The following is a 23760-nucleotide window of genomic DNA, read 5'->3' on the forward strand; positions in this document are numbered from 1 at the left end:
ACCACGAGTACGCACCTAAGGGCCAAAAAAACCACCAAAGAGTACTACAGGGCTTTTCTCCGTCGCCTACGGGATGCTGCGCGGCGCAAGAGACCGGAGTAGTGGTCAACAGGAAATTGGCGCATCCATCACGACAATGCTCCTGCACATTCCTCGCACTTGATTCAGACATTTTCGCGAAAAACCAGACTCCCGTAGTTCAACAGGCTTTTCGCTCTTCTGATATAGCCCCCTGCGACTTCTGGCTGCTTCCGAAAAACAAGAGGTAATTAAAAGGAGCGCGATTTGAGACAAGAGATGACATTACGGCTCCAACGACAGCTGAGCTAAACTAATTCCAAAAAGAGGCCTTCTCAGGATACTTCCAACAATAGCAGCACCGCTGGCAGAAGTGGGTGGAGTCCCAAGGTGACTACTTTGAGGGTGATTAAGTTTTCAACACTCCGGTTACGCCAGTTTTGTTTTTCTTCAGCCAAAGGTCGGATACTTTTGTAACAGACCTCGTTTGCATGTATGTGTGTGTATGTATGTACGCATGGTACGTATGTATGTATGTATGTATGTATGTATGTATGTATGTATGTATGTAAGTATGTATGTATGTATGTATGTATGTATGTATGTATGTATGTATGTATGTATGTATGTATGTATGTATGTATGTACGTATGTATGTATGTATGTATGTATGTATGTATGTATGTATGTATGTATGTATGTATGTATACATGCATTACATACATACATACATACATACATACATACATACACACACACGTACATGCATATATACATACATGCATACATACATACTTACACACATACGTACACGCATACATACACATATACATACTATGTATATGTGTATGTATGCACGTATGTATGCATGTGTGTGCGTTGCACTCGTTCCTTCATATTTGAATTCTGCGTCCCGAACGATCATGTCTTTAAGTCCGGAAACCCATGCGCAAATTTTTCTCCTTTATACGTAAACACCTCCGCCCGCGACACTGCACGTTGTGCGAGTGCAAGAAGCTTCCCCGCTGCACCGTTGTGCGTGTGAACGAAGCGGCCTGTCTGGGTGCGCTGGCGGTCCCTTCATTTCGCCCGGATCGGCCGGGAGGCAGACGCGCGGGCCTGCGCTGCAACTGAGGCCGCCGCCGCCACCCCGTTGCCCCGCGGCTCGGATAATAACCTTCTTAGGAAGCAACTTCCGACTTCCGCCCTCTCTCGTCCGGGCTAAAAGGAGGAAACAGTAGAGCGCGCAAGCGTTTTGTGCCAGCGCCGCAGCAGAAAGCGGAGTTGCCCGTTATATAGGGGAAGCTCTCCCGCATACATCCCACGACGTGAACCGTGCTCCCTCGAACATCAGCCCCATTTATATAGCTGGATTTCTTTTTTCAACGCGAACACACCGCACTCAGTGACGCGCGTAGCCTTGTGCAGAGCACGCAAGCAAACAACAAATTGACGCGCTACAAGTAGACGTAGGGGACAGAGTGAGAAAAAAAGAAAGAAGGAAATCAGTTGGCGCGAAAAAGCACTTCCGAGGAGGAAAATAAAGGGATGAGCTGTGCCGCCTTTGTTCCGCACTCACAATTTCCTCTTTTCCTCTTTCAGCGCCGAAGCCGAGGCTGCCTGTGTCATCCATTCGGCGCCTTCCCCAGTCTTTTGCGCGAAATCTCTGTAAGGGCTTCTCTATCGTCATTCTGGGGCACTTCCGGGCGCCCGTTTCTTTATAACCCTTTACAGGATGGGGGCCCCTTTATTGAAAGTGCCGCAAGGGCTGGGACGGGCGCTGTTTGAACGCGAGCGTGTAGTCAACCGGGCGCCTATGCGTGGCCGCGTAAGGTGCACGCAGTTGGGCCTGTAACCACTTTTGTAACCACTGTTTAACCACTTTGAGCTGAATACAGAGGGGAATTAAAAGCCCATCCCACACTGAATATTGTAGCTGAGAAGTAGCGTATATTAAAGTTTAAGTCCAGAATAATGACGCTTCTTAAAAGCAGGTAATAAGACTTGTACGTCAGCGGAAATACGTTCAATGAAATGAGTGAGTGCCAAAAGAAAGGGTTGTGTTAAAGGAACCATTTGGATAAAATACAGGTTTTGATTATTCAAGAGGCTCCCACTTAGTAATAGCGGTAATGAAAAGTTCCACGCACACTTAAGACAATTAGGCTGCATAGTAAGGAGGACGGATGAAAGAGCGGCGACTCGCGAGCTTCCTCCTCTCACGGCCCCTGTGACGTCACCGGGACTAGAGCTTGTTTGATTGGCGGACGCCGACGTAATGTACAGCTAATAAACATGATTGCACGATTGTACACTGGTGTCTCTATCTTTGTTCAAGTACACGGGTCAGGGAAATTACACATTTGTTGCTCTGGTTTTGGTACCTTCACAAGCACGCAACTTCTGACGTTGTGTAGAGGGAATTTAGTAAGTGCCAACACTTCTGTTCTTGTGATATTTTTATGAAAAAATGGCCATGGTGGCAGGAAGGAAGCTGAGAGATTTGTAGAGCGCCTGTTTTTAAAATAAAATGAGAAAATATATTCCTTCAAAAGCCAGATAAACGTTTAATATATTCGAAAAGTGTGATGATGATATTCATTGAATAGGTATTATAGAAATGCTACTGGACTGTGACATACGTATCAACTTAGCACTTTTCGAAATTCAGGCGATGTCAATTTTACGTTCACAGCATATTTTCAAAATTTTGGATTTAAAACTATGGGTCGGATTTTCTTGTGATCAACAAATAAACCACCGGCAAAATTGTCTGGTGTTTGATTATAGCTCATGGTGTACTGAGTAAAATTTGACGATAACTGCTCCTTGGTTTGTTTCTGTCTGCAGTCGCAAATTCTATTAGTTCAGCACGCACTGCCCTCTACTGCCTACACGTCAAGGAAGATGACGTCAACGGCAGAAAACGATACGCGGTGACAAGAATCGGTTTCCTTTATGAGGTACACGACGCTGCATATTATGTGATTCTCTGTTGTAATGCACTTTCCCGTTATGGCCCCTTCGATAATAGTGGGAGCATCTGGAGTCCGTTATTTCGCACCGTACTGGTGCAAGGTGGTGCGACTCTTTATCTGCAAGTGCTGCTCCACAGGATTAACTTGAGGGCAGCGCCTGTTCAGGTACGAGAGCACTTGCAGGAACGTAAGTTTTAAATCATAATTTATATTACCTGACACTGCCGGGTTTTCTTTCTGTATCCTTTCGCCATAACGGTGGGTCCTTTATAGCGAAATACAAGCCGGATTTGGCGCTAGGTGAACTGCGCCTGGGCAGGCTCTCCACCGTGAGAGGCAGGCACCACCCGCCTCGTGCAGTTTCGAATCAGTGGGTTGCGGTCACAGTAACAGTGGTATAGTTTATTGGAGAAGGTACTTGGCCCGTGGTGCAGCGCAAGGTGTCCGTTGTGGTGTGTCTTCCTCACACCGAAGGCCCACGTCGATGACACTGCGGGTTCACCACAGGTACCAGGGTGCATGCACCGTAGAAGCTGAGTACTTGCCCCTGAAGATCCTACTTATGTTTTACCTCATAGCAAGCCAGTCGCGAACTGTTTCGCCACCACTGCACAAGCGACGCCAGACTGCGAATGCTCGGCTCCTTTATATGTCTTTCCTTGCTTACCTTTCGTACTTATAAAACCCGAGCCGGACAACGAACGCTGTCTTCGCTCAGCGCGGGGCGGGTGGCCAGACCCGCGCAGTGGCCAAGACGTACAGGTGGGCAGACCTTTTTTCTCGCGTCATGCGCAGAAGGCCAGTACTGGTTGAATAAACCTTCTGTTCATCGGATTTTATGACCTGTAGCACGGTGCATAGTCCGTTTAACGCAGATACACGCCCCTATAAATCCTACGGATGCCTCTTGGCAGTAAAATGTGCTTCAGCAATTCCTTCTGACACTTTCTCGCAGTGTGCGCATGCTAGCAAGAGTGCAGCCTTTACAAGTAGCCGGACTTTTTTAGGCCGACTTCGCATATAGATGTAGTTTTAGGTCTGTAAAGCCTCCTGTATTTTCCTGTTTAGAACTAGCTTCTGCAGTGGAGTAGAGTAAGGGAACAATGCTCGTACGCGATAACCCGACATTAAGCCTAACGTCACACACTAAAGTCGTACGTGAGCTGACGACTTTTCGGCTGGCTACGGTTGAGGCGTACCTGGGGTTAAAGTGAGGCACAAGTTAAGCGTTCGTGTAGTTTAGCAGTGCAGTGTTACAGAAACCTCCGTCGGGATGAATGGAATCAAGCCTATTTTAATGCTGTGAACAAATATCTTCTAATTACCTGTCCGACGTTTAGCAAAATTTGCCACGATAATTTCGAACTATATTCATTTGAACTCAACCTGGGAGATCCTCTCTCCTTTGTTTCATCTGTAAGTGTTTGCCCGGTTAGGCAGTGTTGTCTGAAATCTCGAACGGCCCATCCCCAAGAAAACAAAATTATTTCGCCCTGTGTATTTCAGGTAGACGCTGTACCTGCTGCATGTCCCTAAAACATGGTTCCAACTAGTAGCATTTTAAACGTAGTGCATTGGGTCTTCCAAGAAAATTTCGAAGTCTGCAGCTGTGGTCAGTTACGGTTTAGCATCAGATGCTGAGTGAGGCAAGGTTGGGGAGAAGTCTGGGCTCTGCAGCTGGCGTTGATATTAACTTGCCTATAGCGGCCCTCAACTTGAGTGGTGATTTAAAGTTGAAGTCACGTCTAAAAATGGTTTTAGTTGCGGATTTTGTGTTTTTTTTTGGCCACGGATAGAGGCAAATATCTATCCGTAAGTCAATTGAACACATTGAAGACCTCCTGTGAACACTAATTGTACTAGCGGTGCGGTTTACCTGGAGTAACAAAAAAAAAAAACTCAATAAGGGCGTAACTATGACGTTGGGATACAAACAGAAGAAAAGAAAGTGGCACAACCAACATCCCATCATCTTCTGATACGTACCTAGCACTTTAGACTACTGTCGAGCCACAAGCGAACCCGCACAATATACTGCACCCAGGAAATGCACGTTTTCCCCATATATTCCCGGTTTTGACGGGGTCTTTTCCGCGCCCATATCTCCGACGTATGCGCATTCATCTCCCAAGATAGCGGATATGGAGAAAAGCCTTACTACAGCTATGGATGAAGTCGGTTCGTCAAAGTTTGTTGGAGGACTCTGCTCACAGAGAGTCACAACAGTGTGGGGGTGGGGCGGCACAGAAAAGATGGGTCTTTGCATTTTGCGCCGCGCGCCCTTCCGCACCGACTGAGTTCCTGTTTGGGCAGAGTCGTCACTTGGAGTGGCTCGTGGCCTGTCCCCTTCCCCTCCCCCCCCTCTCTTTTTTTATGTCTCCCTTCCCTCTGTTCCTTCTGTGAGATGGGTTGGTGGTGCGAATCTGAGCGGCGTTATTTACCCGACTGTTTACTCGACTGTTCGGGCGTGCTCCTCGCGTTATTTTCCTCTTTACTTTGATCAACGCTGTAGACCTCTTCGAAGTAGTACCCCGTCCTTATTCCCGGCGTCACTCTCAGTTGTCTGAATTCTACCTTTTCAATTTTTTGTACCTCTCTGTTTTCCCATTTCTTGCGCGTTTCCGCATACGCGCGCATATGGGCAGAGTTCTCGGTGGAGAGCGTCACTTGCGGATTGACACACGGCGCTTCGTCCACGCGTCTGGCAGGCCGATATATGCAAAGAGAGAAAGACCGATAGAGACGGACTGGAATTGGGATATGCCAGTCAAGTGTGATGCGGGGAAGCGAGTTGGTCGACGTGAAGGAGTGTTCGCTCGGTTTGCTTCCTTTTAGAGTGGAGAAAAAAAAAAGGCTATTGGATCGGTCACTCTATCGGTCTCTGTCGTTCTTGCTTTGCTTTCCTTTTTTACTCTTCCACTTCCTTCGTTGCGTATTCATTCCCTGCTCACATTTCCGACCAAGATCTGTAAGGCCTCTCGGCGTGCAGTCATATCGCTTTGCTGCGCCTCCGTGCGTACCTCACACCCTTGCACTCGTCCCGCTCGAGAACTGCACCGTACCTCATCGAGCGAGGGCAAATGGTTTATTCTCTCGATGCCTATACCGCTTCTTTCCAGGTACCTTAGAGCACCTCCCCCTTTTTTTCTCGGGCTTTCCCTCGCGCAAAAGAAGTTTCCGCTTGCCTTTCTTTTGCTTGCGGTATTTCGAAACGCGGAGTTTGAACGTTTATTCCGCAGTAATCCAACAAGCCACTGCGGCATTACTGGGAACGAACATGCGGATAGAGCGGCTAATGGCGCCCACAAAAGTACAAGATTGACCTGCTTCCCTCTATCACGCACTGATGCAGCAAGGTCGCTGCGGTCCATTGCCCGCGAAGTCACTCTCGCTAAGTGGAACAAACCAGAGTTCTCGAACGCTCGTCTTTACTCGCTCTACCCCGATTTGCAGCGCAACCTACCTAATAACGTGCCATTCTCGGACGTCACCTTACTTTGTCACCTATGGCTAGGTGTTGCCTTCACCGGTGCTTACTCCTACACCATTGGAATGGCCAACAGCCCTGCTTGTGATGTTTGCGCCACCGACGAGACCATTGAACACCTTCTGTGTCATTGTGACCGATTCATAAAGCCTAGGAAACAGCTCTCCACCAAACTGCGCCGTCTCTACGACCATCCCTTCCCTGCACAGACAATATTGTGTCATAGGCGTTGTCCGTAACAGGCCGAAAATGCTACAAAAGCCTTACTGCTCTTTTTGAAGGACACGGGCCTGTCTGAACGATTGTAGGGACATATACTACAAAACAGTGCCCTTAGTTCGCCAATTTTATCAGTGTACCGCCTTAGTTTTGTGCATTTTCTGGTTTTGTGTGCGTCCTTTGTGCTGCCTTTGTAGTTGCCATTGTCGCGCCTTGTGTTTTTCCTAATTTTCTGCCCTCATTTTCTCCTTTGATATCTACCGCTGTCCCTTCTTTCCCTTTCATTTCCCGTATCCCCTCCCCCTACGTAGGATAGCCAACCGGACAGTATCCTGGTTAACCTCCCTGCCTTTCGTGTACTGTTCCTTCCTTCCTGTCTTCCTTCCTTTCAACCTTCATTTACAGTGACGGGGGTCAATAACCCGGTAGTTTTCTTTAAGCGGAGGGGGAAGAATGTGCCTGTAGACGTGTGTGTGTGTGTCCATCGTCACTATTAGGACGCATGGGCCATCGAGAACGTGTCTGAAAACCAACGTGCTTCGCAAATTTTGGAAGTGTTGGGTAGCATGGCCAGGGCCGTCCGCTCCAAAGCAACAGTCATAACCACTCGAGCACGAGCCTCTGTCTGTCTGTCTGTCTGTCTGTCTGTCTGTCTGTCTGTCTGTTTGTCTGTCTGTCTGTCTGTCTGTCTGTCTGTCTGTCTGTCTGTCTGTCTGTCTGTCTGTCTGCGTTTATTTCACAAAAACAAGTCCTCTGTTACGCAAGTCGACAAAATAGACACATAACTACGAACAGCGAATGACTTGCGCAAATTATTGCAAATAATGGTGGATATGTGAATAAAAATAGCCAGCCGTTGAGGTCGCTGACATTTAATACGCTCTACAGGTGTCTTTACTCTAACAATCAACACGCTATTACTCCACGGCTTTGCATCCCCTCAGGGTTCCCACGTGGGAAGATGGTGTAATTTTTGTTTCGTTCGTCAATCGCCGTAGGCACACCTCTCTACGGGAGTAACAACTATGCACTTGATCTTTCTATAGCGCTTCTACAATTCAAATGGAATTATCCGTGGGCGTGTGGGTTTTTGTACGCGGAAATGAAAAATCCTGCAATCATAGACACGTTGTGGGAACAATATTGTGGGAAGTGATACCGCCATTCCTCAGATAATCTACACTCCATGAACATACTCATCATCATTCTACGCAATATTATATTCTTCTTCATCAGTTTTCATCATCATCGGCGTTGGTTCCGTGGGCTGCTTGGTGCAGAACGCCGTTTCATGCCTGGGGCCAGAGACGCCCTCGTCACCCAAATCAAGACCCGTGTTTGTGCGCTTGCGGTTCTTCGCGTTCGCTTCGCGGCTGTGAGATATTCGCGCATCGCGCAAACGCGGTCAAATAGCGTATGAACTTTTCTATGGTACGTCGCAAATTATAGCCGACATACAGGCAACATTCGGTCGCGGCGGTAGTTAATTCAAGCAGCGTGCGTGTTCGCATCGAAATTCGCCGCTGGTGGGTTTGATACGGGCCAGATAAATAAATATAAGTAGGGGTGGGGTGGATATTGCTGACGTGGCCTCTGGATATTGAAGCCAAGTTTAGGTGACTGCAGCCGGTGTCGCGTTAGTCAGCCTAGTAGGTTGCAGACAGATTTAGCAGCCAGAAGAATTAGTTTCCATTTGAACAGTTCCGCCACTGCACATAGACTTGGGCAAACAATTGCGGCGTCTCCTTTTCGATTTCACCAACGTTTTGGAGCTTCGGCGGCCAGAAGAAAAAGAACCCCGGACGGGGAACCACCTCGGGGCTGACGGGCACCAATTAACAACGTCTAGGCAAGAAGGCAGCAGTATGCTCTCTAAAACGGTGTTGCAGTGCGAGGAAAAAATCTCCATCCTTCCCTCTCACGCGTAGGAGGAGGACAAATCGCCTCTTATGCGACGCGGGACTCCGCTTTCATCTGGCAAAAGAAAACGTTTGTTGAGAAGGAAACACGCAGGCCTTCGTCTTGTCTAGAAGGTGTTTTCGCCACTCCGATTCGATGGAAACGAGTCTCACCAGTGTTTTCTCGAAAGCGTGGCGGGGCTGCTGTTTCGTGAGAATTGTGCCCGCGCTTGTTTGAAAGCTGCCAACATGCTGCGCTCTATAGTGCTCTCGGGCGAGAGAAAAGAAATTCGGGTATCCAATGAGAAATTGGGGACGAGTTATGGTGGTTAGAAGGGTTGCCGCATCGTGTGGAGGAGACCTACTTGGATAAATGTAAGCTCCTTTTGTCTATCTACGCGAAGGACTGAAGCTGGAACCTGAAGCTGGATCGAAGTTCACGTGACGTGAATCTTCATGCTTCCAGCGTTGTGGAGCCGCTACTACCAGATGGCATTCCGCCAAAAAAGGTGGGTACAGTCTAGACGGTGACACCATTATTATGCGTTACTGGCGTCGTGAGGAAGACGATTTTCGAAAGAATGAGTGGTCTGACGACTTGTCAGCTCACTCATTTCAGCTCACAAAGGGTATACTTATGATAAGTACCCTTTTCCACAAAAAACGATGATTTGTGATAGTCTTGAAAGTGCGGAATATTTACTGCTACCTCATTGTAAGTTTGTCTTTGTCATAAGAAATAATAAAAGAGGTAATTTTCTAGTATGTAACCATTAATGTTAGCTAATCCCATAAAGGAGAACAAAACGCTTTGACTGAAGCCATGTTTAGTGTGGAGGGTCTGGAGTACTCCTATATTCTAAAGTTGTGCTTCACCAATGTCAGATGACCGTTGCGAGTTCACTGCACATATTCCCAATTTAAAAAAAAAATCATTATTACTTGCATTTTGTTATTTGTATTTTTTATTATTTTGTTTTAAGAGGTATTTTGTTATAAGTGACATAGGTATATCATATGTCAACAATGCGGGTATAGCATTACATATTTCTTTGAGTAGTTTATTTCCCCATCTTCAATACAACCTCAGCCGGAGAACATGTTCAGCGAGTTGCTTTCGCGAAACGTTCCAAATTACAGCCTATAACCCGCTTCACAGGCTTAACGCGGGTGATTGTGACAAACAGAGAAACGTCCCCTCCATGACAAACCCTGAAGAGCAGTCCCTGTGCAAAAGAAAATGAAAAGTCCTGAAACTCCACTGGTGACTGCGGCCTCCATGTTTTAATTTCACGAAGTTGCAACGCAGCACACAGCCTTCAATTCTTTAGGCGAGCCTCGCTCTTTTCCCCAAAGCGGCAATCGGGTGGGGGACACGTTTGTCAAGCTTGGCTGTTTACTCGGTGTCCGCTGGGCTGAAGAAGAACCGGTTGGACTTCTATTGCTTCGTAGACAACGGGCCACCGCGGCGCCCCGTATTTGACAATATGTTCGCAACCCACCGCTCTTTCTCTTCTGCCGCTTTCAACCGCCATTCGTTCGGCTTGTTGTGTAGGCCTAGTACGTATCCTAGAGTCAATAAGGGCGTATACGGGCCGAGAATAAATGAGTTTTACTGCATCCGGACACTAGTCAGGAAGTTAGGAACCAGTGGTAGAGGTTTCCATGCTACAGGAAACAAGGATTTTATGCGGATTGCGAAGGTGACCGCGATTGCGGACATATTGGTTGGTAAAAGTAGCGCACTACAACATGCGCTACTCTTACCAACCCCGTTGAGTGTTTGTATAACCGAAAACTTCGTCAAACCGGTTCAGTAACAGGTTAATGCGGTGTGTTGAAGTGACCGGGATGGATAATAAACTCACAATTTGTTGAGAAAAGTGCCAGCTGGTTTTAAAACGAATTTTTCTACGCCTTACTGATGGCGGCCGCCCTGTCACCAAAACACACTGCAGGAAAGCTAACTTTACGGTGTGCGTTTCACAAAACGATGCTGATTATGATGACGAAGATGATGATGATAATAATAGTCGAAGGCACATCAAGCGCCTGAAGAAAAAATTGGCCGCGTATCTGCTCCTTTCGTTGCAAATGTCGTCAAAAGACGATAGTCTTTATAACGACTTTTGCGAAGTAAATGCCTCCCTTCGCTTTCCCGCTCACCTCTCATGTTGTTCTGGTTGCGTCGCGCTCCTCCCAAGGTAAAGATGCCAAAGGTTTGCTTAAATCATTTTAAATTTCCCGCGTTGCACTGCTCCAAACCGGGTGTATCGATGCCAACGCTGCCGCACGGCGAAGACGCGCGTGAATCGAGGCGCCCTACTTCAACGTTTATAGAACCGCGTTTCCCTAGTCCACGTGCGTTCTAAGCAGAACGTGGAAACTATCTAGTGGAACCTTTCGTAACTCTTGCCACTTGATTTCTTCAAATGCCGCCAGAAGCTATATGGCGCGGGCGACAGCAGAGGACGGCGGAGTGATATTTTTTTCTTCAGTTGATGAAGTATGTAATCTCGCCAAAATCAAACATGTACAATTTTTTTTATAAAGGAACGCTGCAAATATCACTTCAGTATTAATTTGTTGTCTTATATATGCGTAATGTCTTGTTGTTCTTCAACAATATTGAGAAGTATGAACATTACACCGGACTTGGATGGGCACATTTAGCTGTGACTACATAAGACTATTGCGCAGGCATTGTTTAACTTTGGCCGGGTGGCTGAATCGAGTCACAGACACACAGACGGTCAGACAGACAGACATATAGACAGACCAAAATTTCTGGGTTTAAGTAGCCCAAGAAAGACTATCGTCTTTAAAAGACGCTTCCCGTGGTCGATATCGACCCTGGGTCCCATCGCGTTATGAAGCCGGCGTCTATTCGATTGCACCACTCCGACACTGTCGAAACAGTTTAGGTACTGTAATTTGACTTTTACTCAGGTAGCATGGTAGAAAGCTTCGCGTTTTCACCCTGTCTCTTTTAAGAAGGGGGCTTTGATTTTCTTCCCGATGTGTCGTTTCTGCATCGGGCTCACTATCAGCGGTCAGATCTTAGTTAAGTCGTCATGCAAGTATAAAAGTGCATACCAGTTATGAGCAAAGTTTAAAAAAAGTTGGTGATAATATGCTTTTTGTGCTCATTAGACGCGTCATTCTGCACGCCTTGCGCCAATATATGAGCACGCAGACTGTCATGGTTCTGCCTGAGAAGAACCTCAAAGGTGCGGCGTAAAAATGTATTTTTATTGAGAGAGAAGGGTAGAGAACAACAACGCGTAAGATCTTCAGGAGTCTTGGACACCATAATAAATAAGAAATACCATAAACGCAAAGTATCGGAGAAAGTGTACTCCGGACGTGTAAAACTCTCCAGGCCTTTCCTTATCACAGAAACTACAATCCAGTTCCTACCCACATAACATCCTCCAAATGCAATCTACCCCACCGTCTGTCCCGCAACATAAAAATTCTTCCACGAGCCAGGAACCCTGTTCGGCACGGGAATTCCCTAAGTCCCCAGTTCTACCTATGAGCAGTGGGCGGAGCTGCTGGCTAGCTCCCATCTCTGAGACCAGGGATGACTGGGTGTGAGGGCACGCAAAGCCGGCATGACCCATGGCATGCTGGATTAGGAACGCCTCTCACCGGGCGGGCGCCTCAACACCAACCCTTCGACTCAAGCCAAGTAAGGGTGTTAAGACAGAAGCTTTCTACGCCACCTTGATGCCGCTCGATGTCGCAACAAAACGCACTGCAGGAAAGCCACCTTTAAAATATGGGTTTCACAAAACGATGATGATGATGATGATGATGATGACGATGATGACAATTATTATTATTATTATTATTATTAATATTATTATTATTATTAATCTTTTTCTCATCTTCTTTTTCTTTTTTACCTGTACCCAGGCTCCGCCTGTGCTTTATTTCTGTAATTTTCGCTACTTCAATTTGTGTGTGTGTTGTCGCTTGTTTGTTTCTTTCAATATGTTTCTTGTATTTTGTTTTCATGTAACTATCCGTGCGCCAGCACCCAGGCCTCTGGCTATTCCTGGGCACGTAAATAAACATGATTGATTGATTGATTGATTGATTGATTGATTGATTATTATTATTATTATTATTATTATTATTATTATTATTATTGTGATGATGATGATGATGATGATGATGATGATGATTATATGGCACATCAAATGTCTCAAGAAAAATCAATATAAGATATGTCTTATGAGCGTATATTTGCATATCAGAGAACGCGACGAAATGACAGAAAGAAAGAAAGAAAGAAAGAAAGAAAGAAAGAAAGGAAGAAAGAAAGAAAGAAAGAAAGAAAGTACCGTGACTGGGTGAGACGACAGGAGACGCCTACAGCCCGAGCCCACAAGGTGCTTCACCCCTAAATAATTCTAGGAAGCTTGCACTTACGCGGAAGACCTGAACGGCGAAGCTGCTGTAGGTGAGCTTTGCCGGACGCATAGTTAAGTTTCGATATCATGGTCTGTTTGCATAGTTGTGGGGCTAGTAATCGTCGTCTTATGCATCGAAGAGGTCGTCGTCGTTTCCTTAGCGGCGAGTGGTGAATGGAAATTCCTCCTCACCATTGCAGACTTCCACCAGCTCTCCGTCATCGACTCGAGGCAGCGGTGGTAGGATCTGCAAGTCGTCTCGGGAAGGAGTGACACACTCATAGCCATCTCTACAATTATCTGGAATGGCTTCTAGAGAATGCGGCCGAAGCGGTTACCTCTCTCAAGCAGGGTGTCTTTTCAACTTTAGCATGAGCGCTGGAGTTTTATTTTTTACATGCTCTACGGCAGCACTGGACGACAGCGCTGGAGTTATTTTTTATTTTTTATTCTTTTTGTTAAAGCCACTGCGCGTGCCGTTGATGTTTGGCGGTCGCCGCGAGGCACGCGCTCTAAAACGCTCTTTATTTACTTGGTTTTTTTTTCTCACAGCGGTGAACATACGGCTTCTACAACAGCTCCGCCGTTAAACGGAATAAATCCGCATTGTACAGGAGGGACAAACATAATAAAGATTTTCCTTGTAATAATAAGACAATTATCGGGAGTGTTTCAACAGTCATGACAAGAGCGACGAGCGAGAAGCCAGTCCACTCTGTGCCCATGAAGCAGAGTGACTTCCAAAGCACTTCTCTACAAGGGTAGAGGAAAAATTTGGGGCTGCAGTCAAACTAGCTGAAATCATTGTTCATTGAACACGCAAAGTTGTAGTAAAAGGGTTTACCGCTCCCGGTAAGGACCCATTTTGTTTCCGCTCACGAATGGAGATGAGTGTGCTACGTCACGCCCGTCGAATGAGAGGGGGGAAAAAGGCCGGGTCTAGATCGCCGCCCGACGGTATTATAAGCATCCCACTCTATCGACGTCCACCGGCGTTTAATAACAAAATTGCCGCGTCTGGCACTACATCGCTCTAGACAACGTAAAGGTAGACAATCTAACCTAAACATAACATAACATGACCTCACGCACACAAAGAAATTATTTAAAATACCGAACCTAATCTAAGCCGTAAAAATTATAGTTCAATTTAAACATGAAAACAAGAACCGAGGGAACAGCCGGTATCGAAACTCCATCGTTGGGATCACGAAGCCTCTATACTACAACGACAGACGCTTCGGCCGGAGCTTGGCTAGTCTTATATATTCCAATGTCGTCGGGTGGCACTCTAGCCATGCTTGCAGCGATCAGCCAGGGTGCCGTCGGACGGCACTCTAGACACTGCTAAAAAAAAAACACTGTTATGAACGCTAGGTGTCCAGAACCGTTCGAGTGGGTCGCAGGGCGCACACCCTTTCTGGTTAGCGCGGTGGCGGTGCGTGAAAGAGAGCGCGTGGCGGCGTATATAGCGTTGCAAAGCGGCAGTTTGCAAAGGACACGCGCACACGCACACACGAACACCGAGAAACCGCCCATACCGCAGCGGAGCGGAGAGAACACAAATGAGCGCATACACCGAGCACACATGCGGCGGCCTCCTCTTTCACTGCGCGTGTATACAATTCGGGGTATGTGCTTCACAGATAACGCGGCCCTCGGTAGATGAAGAGGCCCTTTTGTTTCTTGCTTTCGGGCGCAGCGCGGAGGCAACCCCGTGTATATGTATGTGTACATTTCCATTGAGTAGCTCAGCTGAGTGAATGGATGAATGCGCCAGTGAGTGAATAAGCGTTCACTGCCCACAGGCGAGGTGGTCCCACAGCAGACCGGGTGGCTTTCCCCTCGAACGCGCGCGAGCGGACGCGCCTGTCACACAACGCGCCGGCTGTATACGCGGCGCTGTCACCATCGAGGTAACTGGAAAACCCTGCGCTACGTCATTGACTCGAAGCAGATATCGCAGATGCTTCGCTTTTCGGCCACAAAAGTAAAATGTCTGACAGCGTGGACAGCAACACGGTCAGCGAATTTTTGTAGAGAAGAGTGGAGGGGAAGCGTGGATGCTAGAAGCCATCTGCGTCTTGGGGGTGACATCCATACAGGGCTAGTCCGTGACGCAAAACACAAGGATAGGGGGAGAGGAAGGAGGGCCCTTTCGCGCGCCAAGTTTAAAAGGGCGTGGAGTGGCGCCGATTTGCATGACAACGGACAAGCGTCTTGCTGTCGCTTAATTCGATTTGAAGCGAGCCCCCCTCGTGCGCAGAACACCCCGCGTCAGCTCTGGCGCAACGAAGGGACTGTTGCCCAGATTCGCTGACGCGCAGTGTTGCTCACAAAGGCGGCTTCGGACCACCAGTCGCCCTCTTCTTCCGTGAGTAGTGGTTATGCCGCCGCCGCCAAGGGGCAAAAGACTAGAGTGGCGCTTGAAAGCATTGTATTGCTCCTCCAAAGCGCGCAGCTTGCGCTGTGGTCACTCAGCTGTGTGTATATATACAGATATAGCGGCTGGAGGCACCGCCGTTGCTGCAGGAAGTGTAGAGGCAGTTATTTTGCTGCCTTGTAAGTGTTTTCTTTTTGTATATACGTTCGGTTGGAGCGGCATTCTGGTCCGCTTCACTTAATGCGTCGGCGTCGCGTGGTGCGGTGGCCGCCTGCGATGGATTATGTAACAGCTTTGGCACGGGAGACAGCACGGTGATGGCGATTATTGCGCTATTGAGCCATTGTACACCTCCACGATTCGTGTGGAGATCTACGTCCCCCGCAAAGTGCAGGAAGCGCATTTGTGAAAGCCAGCTTCGCATGTGACACGGCGGTGTACTTCACGACACGAAAGGAAGCACGCGGTTTTTTGATAGCCAAGGTTTCCGCGAAAATGTAGTATACCGTACCGCAAGGACTGACGAAAGGGGGAGGACGGTGCGATTGGAAATGGGCAATTAGACAGCCATGGTCTGCTATATGCCACTTCAGTGGCAAGAAAACACGCTGCCATAGGACACGTGTACAATCAACTTGTGCTCCGCTGAATGTGCGTTAAATCTTCAGACGGGCCGTTTGGTACCTTGTACTGAAGAGTAGCGATGACCGCGTAAACACTGTCGGTTAAATTCATTAATTTATTGGGCATGTCGCAAACGCTCTGCAAGTTCAGAGAAGCATCGAGGGGAGAGTGCTACCAGAGTTTTATCATAACGGTATTTAGGAAATCACCTGAGAATAATTGATATAAGCAATGCTGTAATGGCGCGCAATCCGATGCGGCCTATGGTATTGTTATGTGTATCATCCCTATTGTGTTTAGTAATCTTTCATTTGACCCCATGAACATTCATTGCGATTCTTAACTGCATGTGTAATATGGCCCTGAAAAGGGTACAACATAATGATTATGATGATGGTACTGGTGGTAGTGGATAAGAATGAAATATACACAAGAGCGGTGTGCGAGGGACATGAAATTTGCCTTCAGCTGCAACCAGTTCACTTAAGTACAAAGGGCCCCATCGTCTCCGATGAGGCCGCCAGAGAAGCCTATGACTTAAACTACATGCGCACCGTTGGAATCCCGTGTTTCCAAGGAGGACAGCAAAGCAGCTGCATTTGACCTGGGAAGAAAATTCCAGCTACCGGCTTGGCAGGATCTTCTGAGCAGGTATGCCCTTCTCCATGTGATAGACGCTAAGTGCGATTTCAAGCATTCGGGGGATTTGCCCAAGCGCACTGAAGGCGTGCTACACAGGCTGCAACTTGACGTTGCATCCACCCGAAGCTCTTCGTTTAAGCTGGGCTGAGTAGAGCCTGCATTGTGTCCAGTGTGCTCTAGTGCAAACATTAGGCCCATTTTAAATCGCTGCCCGCGATATGCTTGTCAACGGGAACTGCATCGAAAGCACTTGTGCGACTCCGACGTAGAGGTGCTCTAGAACTTTCACACTTCCTTGGACCCTCGCGAAGTCATGACGAGGCTGGGAACAAAAACTCTGCTTACTTTTCTCGGGGAAAACTGGCTAGAAGAGGTCCTGTGAATCTTTTGAACATATACATTTATATATGTGTACATGACTCCTCCCCCTTTTTTTTATTTCTTTTCCTTTGTCTCTCTCTAATCCCCCCTGTTTTCCGACTGTATTCACCTCCATCTGGAGTAGCAAGCCCTACCGTTAGTGGGGTTGACCTCTTCAGCTTTCATTAAAGCTTTCTCTCTCTCTCTCTTTCTCTCTCTCTCTATCTCTCTCTCTCTCTCTCTCTCTCTCTCTCTCTCTCTTTCTTTCTTTCTTTCTGGTGGTGGTGATGGTGGCGGTGCTGGTAGAGTGAGCCCTCACAACTTGTCGCGTTATTAATCACGGAGCTTTCATAATTTTCTCTGTGCGATACCGGCTGGATCAAATAACACAATATCTTCGAACAACGCGAAAAGAAAAAAAAAGGGGGGGGGGGGCAGTGACAAAAGCGCCGGTTTCCAACTGAAAGTTTGATGGCTGGTTTTGTGGCCTAGCTCAAAGATTGAGCTATATCATATCGACTTTCCATGCTAAACGCGCTTGCTATGTTGTCTGTTGACGAGTTGGTGACGGAAAAACTACGACGGTACGAGCGCGCGGTATCGTTTTTGCATGTGCCCTGACAAAAGGGGAAACGGGCACAGCGTATACGTATGGCAAAAAAACTGTGGTTGATTCCTCTGTCATAGCAATCGGTAAAACACGGAAGTAAAATGTGCAGCGAAATCTGCAACTGAGCATGATTTGCGGGTCGGCGGCTGTCTTGTGGCTGTGCTTGGCAAGCGACGTCCTGCTGGCGGGTCGCTTCGGTAAAGGTGTACTGGCGTTATTTCCGTGACGGATATGACGTCAGTGAAATCTTGGTGTATCTTGGCAGAAAACATTTTTGTGTGAAAATATAAAACCCAAAGCGAACAACCCTAAGTATAACGTCCTCTTTAGTAGTACAGGTTGCTTCGCCGCAAGAAGACTCTGTGTGCAGGGGTGCACCCTTTACAGGCCGCTTGCTTCACTATACTGGCGACAGTTCCGTGACGGATATGATTTCAATAAAATCTTGGTGTATCGCCCCGGAATAAAACACTTTCGTGTTAAAAATATGGAAGATTTTTCGGCACTGTTTAAGGGTAGAAGGTAAAATGGCAACCCTGGCCCATCTTTCTCCAACAAAAATGAAAAAAAAATTCCAGCCCATGAAATTTGCGGTGGCAGGTGAAGTTACAGGCAGCTTACACTGCACACACTGGTGGGTTAAGAGCATTCAACGTATTCCTGCTCTTCATATCCGCGATTTTTGCGATACACGGCAAAACTTTGAAAAAAATTTGCAGTAAGCGAAATAGGTACTGTGATCCGGATTACATACTAGTTTGCGCAGTAAGCCGCTTCCTTCACGCTTGATCTGTCCTTCCTTTTCGTCCCCCTTTTACCTTCTCTTCGGGAGGAAACCGGCCATACCTCTGGATACCCTTCTGCCCCACGACACACACCCGTGCATTTCATATGCCCACGACGCCATCACTCGGGCCGGTGTAGCACGTCGGGTTGCCCGTTACCACCTCTCCGTTTCGCAAGTCATCCAGAAAAACCGCTATAATAAACGTCACCGCGTCATGCATTTTTTACCGGGGTCCCCCGTCTTACTGTGGTGTCCGACTCGTCGGGCGGTGCTCTCTGAGAAGCTGATTTCTCGCTACGCTGGCCCATACAGAGTACACCATCAGGTTACCGACGTTACCCATAAAATCATCCTTACCGTCTCTTCCAAATCTCAGCCAACACCTCGGAGTGACATGGTCCGCGTCATCCGCCTCAAACCGTGCCACTTACCTGACTCGCCTTCCACACAGTAGCCACAGAGCACCGAGTGTGTCCTTCGCCTGCGGGGGAGCTATGCGACAGGGGGGTTATCGGTGTCGAGGGACTCCTATGCGAAGGGTTAAATCCCCCTAAAGTGGGTATGTGCCATGTTTTCTTGGGCAGCCTAGCCAGCCGTCGAAGAAGACGCTCTGGCGGACTAGCGAGTGCATGCCCGAGCAGAACGACCTAGCTGCCTGACTGAATCTGCCTAGCAAACTATCCGTAAATAGAATATTGAACTTGCAAATAGGTCTTTTCCCTGCTCCGCAACAATATAAAGGCTTATAGGTTCTTGTTTTGTTACGGTTTATTCCAAAAGAAAAACAAAAATAAGTGGTGGTGGCTTGTTTCAGCTAACCTTGGATATGCAAAGCAAAAGCTTGGCATAGTCTGTTTGAGTCTTGGCTTCGCTTGGTTAACCTTTGATGTAGGTGTGTTGCCGACCACGGCTCAACGCTGTTCGGTCTCGTGCAACGCTCACAGAAGGAGGCGCGCCTCGCTTTCATTCGCATAGAACGCGGTGTTCCTCTTCGCCGAGAGTAAGATGAGTCACGTAGCCCGAGACGACTCAGCTGCGCATGCGTGGGAGCCGGCGGGGTTGGTCGGCTGCCGATCAGCTGAGCTACCACGACCATCATAGTGTTTTTAGTAAGTATACTGTAAGGAACTCTATGACGACCATGACCGCGCGCTGCTCAGTTGATCATTTGAGCGGAACGACTGAAAACGGGGCCTTGTGCGCAGCGACAAAAGCGGGCCTATCGAACCATGCGATGCGCTTCAAGGAGTGTGTCGTAGGGGGTGTGTCTGAGGTCAAAAGGTGGATTTGAGCATCCGCGGCGAAACCGCTGGATAAAAGTAGTAAAGCTTTGTTTTGATACTAGCAGAAACGCAAGCGAAGCATAAACTAACTGGTTTGATTTAAGATGACATGAATTTAAAACGTATTTTAAGTCATCATCACGCGCAGGAACACTTTGACTAAAGAATGAATCGTTCGCGTTGATCAAGTATTCTCTGCCCGGTGTGTCGAAAGCTTGTGACCACTTGATGTTATCACGCAGGTCGCCCGTGAAAGCTTAAGACGCCATGACTAGGAGCTTCGGGACCATTGGAAAGCGGTGTTTATGTTGGCGGGAAAAAAAAGCCAGAATTTGCTTTAACTAAGCTCAGTTTGTAACTCCAAACCCGACTGAAAAACACGTTCCATTGCGTACGGGACAACCAACCAGGGAAAAAAATATGGCTGTTGGGGACGAATAAACCATGCGTGGAAAACACATAACATGATTTTTTACTATACGCCAAAGACTCAGCGGGGGAGGTTCGCCGGCATTTGATTAGGAGGGGTAGCTCCGAAGAGTGAGAAAGGCCGCACCATCGGTAAAATGCGTCATGTTGCGTCCTTTTTTTACGGCCTTCAATATTTCATAGAACACAGAGAGAGGCACACAAACACATCACCAAAAACTCTCACATGGCCCCCTGGAAACACTTCCACTATTGCGATTCTAAATAGCCATTAGATGCCCACATAAACGTAGCTCATAAAGCCATGATGAAGCGTTCACAATTTCTCTTTCGAGTTTATTGTCCGATTATCGTGAAGGCACATCGGAAAATAGGGCGTGGTGGCGTATTCTTGAGTTGAGGGTGAGAACGTTATAAATGCGGCCCAAACACTGCTCATACTTCCTTTTTTTTTTGCTTCCCCGCAGTCGCAATCAACCTTCGTTGTAATTGGCTGTCGTCGTTTCCTTGAAATAGTTAGTAGGTCGTCTGTAAATTATATGCACCCGTGAAGTCGACCGCCGAACTAGTAGACTGACTTCGGGCTGCGAGTTCGAGAGCTGTTTTTTAGCGTGAGGCCTGTTCGCGACGACAACGAAGCCAAAGACGCCTCGGAGGCATTCTTGCGCTTTTCGCACCTTGACTCGTTTCTCCCGACGCTCAGTTTCTCCCAGCGTCTCTTCTTATTCTCCTTCCCACGTGCCTATATAACACCAATAGGAAAAGGCGGAAGTGAAGATGCTGCGCTTGTGCAAACTATCCTGTCGATGAAACGCACACACAACCTATACGTGTATTCCAGGGCCGTCCACTTTGACAGGAGTGCCTTGTTTATACAACAACAAGCGCCGATTCCCTTTATTACCATTTTATTTTTCCCTCGTCAGCGCTGGCTTCAGTGCGCATTCGTCGTCGTTCTTCGCATTTCATGCCTGGCACACTTTATCTGTTCGACGAGCGACACTGAAAACTGGCAAGAACAACAAACGAACCGCCCTGCCGCATCGTGGTTCGAGGCCTCCCGCAAGGAAAACAAGGGTCTCTTGTTTGTGTACGCTCTGTATGTAAGTTAAGATTGTAAGAAGCCGAGGACTGGGCGTCAAGTCAGAACTTGCCGGTGTAAACTGAGCTCAGAAGCACGCTGGCGCTCCTTGGAACAACAAAGCTCGAACGCCTGCATTGATCATCCGAAAGAAAACAAGGAGCGAATTGAGTTGCTCCGGCTCTCTTCTTCGACTCGATTTTTTTTTTTTATATCGCAAATGTGAATGTTGTCTGCTCTTTGGCGGTTGTCATTGTTTTATTGGATTTGGGTTTCACCTTACACTTTTTGCGGCCCGATCACACAACACAGCAAACACGCTGTTGCTGATGATGGTTTCAGTAAGCGCGCACTGCCGAATCGGTGATGTGGTTATCAATATTTGTTCAAGCAAACGGTTAAACAAAGACATACCGACTGTAAATGGTGCCACCGTGCCAACCTAAATGATGTCTGGCTCTCCGCAGCAGTTTACTCACATTTACAGACGTTGTTATGACGAGGCTTTTTCTTCCGTCTGCCGTGTTCGACACGCCTCTCTGCAGCTGCTCGCGGTTTGTGCGATTCTGGTCAGAGAAATCCCGAAAGTGTCTTGATGGAGTCAAGTCACTCGTGCGTTTGTTCTCTAAAAAGATTTTCCCCAAACCATTGCACGGAGACCTAAATAGAGGTGAACGCCGCCAGGTATATTGTTTTGAGCATAGCATGCGCATCTGAGGGGGTGGACCTCGGTATTGAGTATGAGTTTGTTTATTTGACGCAGCAATACATGAAATATAGGAAAAAACTTGGGCCATTAGTAGACGCTAGTGGAGGTTCAAATGCACGCACGTTGGCAGCGGAAAATACACAGTATGAATGCGTATTTGTGTGTGTGTACGAGTAAGGAAGCAATTAAATACCCATAAACGTTAATGTACATACGCACACACATATGTACACACTTGTATACAAACACATGTCCAAATACACCTGTGCACATGTATACCCGCGCATGGATGCACTTGTCTATGCGCACACGTGCATCCATTCATATGTGCATGGGCTTCGGTAGGAGGATGCAAAAAGGGCATTGCCCTACCCCCACCCTCCATCCCCAATCCTCTTCAACTTGGCTGCCCCCCTCGTGCTTGCTTACTTTCCTCTGACATTGGTGAACAGAAAGTTTCCAGAATTTGCAACCCCGGCGTCGTCAGAAAGAAAACAACAAAAGAAAGGGGGGGAGGAGGGGGGGGGTAGAGGTTCTATTGGTCTTTCATCGGCGAGAACGCAGGTATACACAACCAACAAAAATATCACCTAGCCACCTCTGGAAGCCCTTTCCGTGCGAATGCTGCCCCTGGCATTTTTGTTGAAAAACTGAATTATTCACGTCGGACGAATTCTAGACCTACATTTTCATTCGCGCATTAGCTGTGCCCGGGTTATTGTTAACGACTGCATCGCTTAAAGGAGCCATGAAGAGAAAACACAAGTTTGGTTCATTCGAAAGATTGCCTCGTTAGAACCATAACGACACCACTTATAACGCAAACTTCGCTCAAATAAGCTACATAATTAGGAAAAACGGGAATGGTCATGCGACCCACCAGCTCATTTCCCGCAACAGAACCTATGCCGTCACATGGGCTAAGCTCTGCGATTGGCGGAGGCCGGCAAAAGCAAACGCATGTTAGGCAGGGCTTACAGCTTGCATAGCGAGCTAAATGCCCGTGAAACATACTGCACATTCTTTTTATGACAAAGAACGGTGGAGTAAACGGTTGAAGGTCCGAACGAACTCGCAAGCGTGTGCGCCAATGCGTACGAAACTAGCGCGCCGGCCGAGCTCGACATCTCGCCGTCGCGCAGACGAATTTTCGGGTTCGAGGCTCTTCGGGGCCAACGAACCGTTCCAGCACGCACAGCCGCGACCTTGCTTCGTATCGTAATCCCTTCACAGGAGGTTGGCCGTCATATCGCCAACCAGCAAAGGTAAAAATAGAAACGAGGGGAGTAAGGAACAGCAAGAAGCGACGAGATAGTGCCAGTCGTCGCGTAAGTTTCGAATGGTGTTGGTTTGCTGCTGTCGTTACGAGCTCGTTTCCAGTTTACAACCACTGAAAACTTCAGTTTGTTCAGTTACGGCAGGGACCCTTACGTTAGCTCACTCCTGGAACATGCTGGCGCTCGTTGCCGACTTCGTCAAATCGCTCTGACCTTGGGGAAAAAAATGCCGTAAACACCGCGCATTGACGCTCGTATCTTTCTGGTCGAAGCAGAGAGCTCGCGCGAACGGCTTTCCATACACGACACCGGCCAACTGGCATAAGTGATACTGCTACTGAAATTGAACTATTATTAACCGTAATCAAAATACGGCACATACGTACCAGTCTATATTCGTCCGTCGCGACGGGGCTGACGAGGCAGCGGTGCCGACGGCTGGGCGTTCGTCTGTTGTGGCTATCGCGGAATGGTCGCTTTCCCGTCCACCGCGTATCCCACAACTCTTGCCGCTCGTGCACTTAGAAGCATTGAGCGTTATTGTGGTGTGAGGT

Source organism: Haemaphysalis longicornis, unplaced genomic scaffold, assembly GCF_048455015.1.
Source record: "Haemaphysalis longicornis isolate Haplotype H1 unplaced genomic scaffold, Haemaphysalis longicornis Haplotype H1 scaffold_2, whole genome shotgun sequence".
Classification (NCBI taxonomy): Eukaryota; Metazoa; Arthropoda; class Arachnida; order Ixodida; family Ixodidae; genus Haemaphysalis; species Haemaphysalis longicornis.